Here is a 5,417-nt window from a genome sequence, read left to right as displayed (position 1 = left end):
AAGAAGAAAAAGAATCCTAAGCCTTCCAGACTCATTCAGAATCCCTGTCCTTCATTAGGCCTTTCCTAATACCTCTTTTCCACCCTCTGCTCAAAAATTACCTTTTATTTATTTGTTTAAATTTTGTATTTATCCATATGTATATATGCTGTCCTTTCCCACCCCTAAAATGTAATCTCTTTGAAGACAGGAATTACCTAAATTTTTTGGGGGGGGGGTGCATCTCCTGTGCCCAGCGCAGCGTCCAGTATATTGTAGAGGCTGAATAAATGCTTGTTGCTTGATTAACCTGCTTGTGCTTCCATTTTATCATCTATAAAATTGAGATCAGATTAGTAGTATTTCACAGGGTTGTGAGATTCAGATTTGTTGTTCAGTCATGTCCAACTCTTCAAGATCCTGTGGATTGTACTGTCCATGGGATTTTTTCAGCAAAATGCTGGAGTGGTTTGCCATTTCCTTCTCCAGCTCATTTTACAGATGAGGAAACTGAGGCTAATGGTGATTTGCCCAGGGTCACACAGCTAGTACTTGTCTGAGGCCTGATCTGAACTTAGGTCTTCCTGATTCCTGGCCCAGTCCTCTATCTACTGTGCCACCAGCAATTATGACCATTATTATCATTATTATTATGCTCATTATTATTGTTATAATCATCACCATCACTCCTACATTCTGGAACAGCTGTGAGAACCTGGTTAATGTTGTTTTGGCAATTGCTAAGTATGTTCCCTTTGCTGTTTCCAGATGGAAAAGCAAACTCTTGAGTTTAAGCAACTGCTGAAGAAATAGTTACCCATTCTGGAAATACCACAAACTTTTTTTGTCTTGAGTTTGAAGTTAGAAACCTCATCAACTTTCAGATCATCTTCCCCTTTTTTTTTTCTCAGTTGAATTACAGTGGCTGGGCAATATTCTTCCCCTCTGTCTGCACCTACTTCCACAGTCTCTCTCTCTCTGTGTCTCTCTCTGTCTCTTCTCTCTCTCTCCTCTCTCTCTCCCTCTCTCTCCTCTCTCCTCTCTCTCTGTCTCCTCTCTCTCTCTCTCTCTCTTCTCCTCTCTCTCTCTCTCTCTCTCTTCTCCTCTCTCTCTCTCTCTCTCTCACACACACACACACACACACACACACACACACACACACACACACACCCCTTTCCTTTCTGAATAAGGCATTCTACTACTAGTATTTTCCTTGTTTTAATTTAAGAAGATTTTTGCAATCAGACAATGAAAAAGAAGTTTCACCCTCCCTGGAATTGGAGGTTATGGTTTGTTGAAGGCTCCGGTGTGAGGTGGTTAAGGAATTTTGATTCATGGAGACTCTTGACTCACAGTCCCATGGCCTCTGTGCAGGCCCCCGTCCCCACTTCACGTGATCTGAAGAACAACAAACCCATGCCAAAGGAATAGGTTTCAGTGTCCCATTTCCAGCTGCTTCTAATATTAGGATTTCCCGACAGTCTCTGCTCAATATCATTTTGTGCTCTGTGATGACAGCCATCCCCCTCTCCCCAATTTTTAAGGAGAACTTAAATATTTTTGATGTTTTGTTTTTTTATAATACATTTCCCACATTTCCAAATAATTTCCCTTCCACATCCAGAAAGCGATCCCTTGTAACAGAATAAATGAGAACAACAAAAGGATTTTGGCACAACTAGCCAACCTTTCAACCAAATTTGATACTGTATTTAATATCCCATATCCATGGTCCCCCGCCTTTGCCAAGAAGGGAGGCAGAGGTATGTTTTCTCACCTTCTCTTTTTCTTTTTTTTAATTTTATTGATATCTCTTGTTTTTACATCACCTAGATTTTCTTCTAAATCCTGCTCCCAATAAGGTTATCCCTTGTAGCATGGATTTTTTTTTTTAAACTGGAAAGAAAAAAAATTAACAAAACCAATAAACTAATTGGAAAAAAAATCTGACATTTATACACAATATTCCATACTTGCATACACCTCTGCAAAGGACTAGGGGAAGGAGGCCAGTTGAGTAGGGGTCTTTTCTTCATATTTCTGCAAATTCAGTAACTTTTTCTTTGGAGAGAAGCTTGGTCATCATAATTATATAATATTGAGTTTAGTTGTTTCTGTGGTTGAAGTCATAGTGGTTCTACTTATTTCAATTTTGCATCAGTTCATATAAGACTTTCTAGGTGTTTCTGAATTCTTCCTATTCAGCATTCCTTATGTGGTAATGGATGTATAGCCATTCCCACTTGGTCCAAAGCAGCCTGATGCTAGGGGAAGCTTGGGTGTTGTTGCCTGCTGTGATCAAGCTTTGAGAGGGGGCTGTGCCTCCCAACCCCAAGTAACTCGTCTATCCTCACGAATCCCTCTTTACCTTTGGGCAGAAAGACTGTTCCTCCAGCTCAAGAATTACTTAGGACGGAGTTTAGGCCTGTGGTTACCACTGTAGGCTTGGGTGGAGTGAGAGGGGAGGGTACACCACTTGATGGACTGAGGCTGTTAGCCAAGCTCTTTAAGTAGACTCAGATGTCGGGGCCCCTTTAGTTAGCTGGGTGTGTGTTTTGTGATTTGAAAGGTGATGTAGTATAATGGGTATATAATGTAGTATAATGGTAAAAAGCCAGCCTTGGAGTCAGGAAGACCTGGGCTCCTGTGTTGCCCCTGATGTAGCAGCTAGTGGATAGAGCACTGGGCCTAGAGTCAAGAAGACAACCTGAGTTCAAATGTGGCCTCAGACACATTAGCTGTGTGACCCTGGGCAAGTCACTTCACCCTGTTTGCCTCAGTTTCCTCATCTGTAAAATGAGCTGGAGAAGGAAATGGCAAACTACTCCAATATCTCTGCCAAGAAAAGACCAAATGGGGTCATGAAAAGTCAGACACGGCTCAACAACAACATATACTGGCAATTTCACCCTGGGCAAGTCACTTAACTCTCAGTTGACCCAGAAAACTCCCTAAGACCCTAAATTGCAAAGCAGGCGCTGAGCTGCATTGGTACAAGGGGAGAGTTTCCCCAGAAATTCCCAGTGGGAATTTCTCATAACAATCAATCAGTCAACATTAATTAAGTGCCTACTATGTGCCAGGCACTGTGCTAAGTACTTTATACCAAAGAAGTAGCAGATCAGGTCCAACGAAATAAAATGTAGTGTTTGAAAGTTTTCAGTGTTTTCTCCACAACAACCCCATGAAGTAACCTATTCCTGCTTTGCAGGCAAGGAAACCGAAGGTCAGGTAGACTAAATGAAACAAAAAAATTTAGTACAATATATAGCCTGGCTGCAGAAGACCATGCTAGGTGCTGCGGCAATACCAAGCTATTTAAGACATGGTTCCTGCCCTCAAGGAATCAAAGGGATGAAGCAGAGAGATGACAGTAATCCACTATTACATGAGAAGTGTATTAGAGATTGACAAAATAAAGTGCCATAGAGGGGCTGAGGGAAGGCATTACTCTGGTTGCATAGGAGGGGGAATCAGGGAAGGCTTCCTGGAGGTAGCATTTGAGTTTAACTTTAAAGGATGGTACAAAATGAACAGAGGAGGAGCCCCAACTATGCTATAGATGACCTTAATCCTGAGATAATAATCCTTGTGAGAAACTGTCTATCCTAGGATCTCTCTTCCATTTCCTTAAAGTTCTCCTCCTGGCTAAATCATGAAATTTTCTAGGATCCTTCTTTGGAAACTAATGGGGAGTGAGGTAGGCATGCTCTGACTCGCTGTGGGCAGACAGGTAGTATGGATAGCAGGCTGGATTCAAGTCAAGACATCTGGGTTGGAATTTTGCCTGAGGCACTTGGTAGTTATGTGACCTTCACTTCTCTGATCCTGCTTACTCATCTGTAAAATGGGTATAATAATACTTGGAATACCCACCTACCTCCAAGCATTGTTGTGAGGAAGGCACTATATAAATATTATTATTATTTCGTCCTAGGTGAGTGGTTGTCTCAGGTAAGGAGTTAGAAAAGGCTGGTGTTAGATAGGAATAGTACTACCAGAGGGGTGAAATATTGCTGAGTGGGGATCAAGGAGCTACAGCAGCAGGGTGCCCCTTGAAAGAGTATTACGCACTCCCTTCCTCAACAGAAAAGTGGTCAAAGGAAATTTTCAAAGGAGAGATCCAAGTTATCACCAAGCATATGAAAAAATGCTATAAATCACTAATTAGAGTTACAGAAAGTAAAGCAACCTGGGGGGGCGGTGGGATGGAGTCTAAAAGTGCTGAGGAGGTAGAGTGTCTTCAGTGGGGCTGACACGGGGGAGCAAAGTTCCTGGGAGAGGAACTGATGGGTTTGGAGGCTACCAAAAGTGAAATGGGGGAGGGGGTGAGGAGGGACTGTGTAAGGATCTCAGGAACTAGACTGAGGGGAACCAGCTGAGAAGTTTAGGGAACTGTCCAAGTTACTCAGAGGGTGTGAGAGGGGGCTTCAGTCTCCAAAGGGGAAGGTGACCGAATTCAGGGGAAGAGCAGAGGGCCTGAGAGAGGAGCGGAAGGGTCAAAGAATCCCAAGAGAGCCAGGTGGGAGTGTCTCTAGAAGGACGGAGCGGGTCAATGGGGACTGAGAGGTCAGAGTGTCCGGAGTGAAAAAGCAGGGGTGAGGGTGGGGAGGGGGCACCTAGCAGGGCTACGAGGCCAAGAGAAACCGTGGGATGAGTGAGAGGGGTTGGGGTCCCAGGATTTGAGTTGAGGAGCAGGAAGGCAAAGGTGTCCCTGGGGAAACGACTAAGGGGACCTGGAAGGTCAGTGTCCCAGGAGCAGCACCAAAGGGGCAGCTAGGGACAGGGAGTTCGTAGTGTCCTGGGGACTGGGGAGGGGCGGGTGCTAAGACGGCCAGGAAGGTCACAGTGTCCCGGGAGCCACTGGGATCGAAGGCTCCAGGAGTCCCAGGTGCAAAGCTGGGGGTGCCTAGGCAATCCCTAGGGGGAGTGGGAGCCCCAAGGTCCCGGGCGCAGGTCTAAGGGGCCCAAATATCCGAGACTGAGAGTCCCAGGAGAAGACTACGGGGCCCCAAGTGTCAGAAGGCTCCCAGGAGGGGAGCTGGGATCCCGGACAGACTAGAAGAGTGGGAGCCCCCGGGTCCCGGGCGCAGCTCTAGGGGGCCCGAGTGTCCGGGGCCGAGGGTCCCAGGAAGGGAGCTGGGGTCCCGGACACCCTCGGGGAGTGGGAGCCCTCGGGTCCCGGGCGCACTGCAGAAGCGGGGAGCCCCGTGTCTGGTCGCGGTCCGGTCCCGGGCATGCGGGGCGGAGCCGAGCCGCCCCTCTCCTGACATCAGTTCCTGCCGCCGGGCGCGGCTCCTCCCCCGCCGCCGCCGCGGCTGCCGCGCCTGCCCTCTCTCCCGGCCCGGCCCGCTCCCACGAGCCGCCTGCGCGGAGCCCCGGGCCCGGGCGCGGGCGGCGCACGCAGCAGCGCAGGGCGGCGCGGGGCGGCCGCGCGG

The sequence above is a fragment of the Vombatus ursinus genome, unplaced genomic scaffold (assembly GCF_900497805.2).
Source record: "Vombatus ursinus unplaced genomic scaffold, bare-nosed wombat genome assembly UNPS02014172.1, whole genome shotgun sequence".
NCBI lineage: Eukaryota > Metazoa > Chordata > Mammalia > Diprotodontia > Vombatidae > Vombatus > Vombatus ursinus.
The sequence above is the reverse complement of the archived record's forward strand: the minus strand, read 5'-3'. Positions refer to the sequence as shown.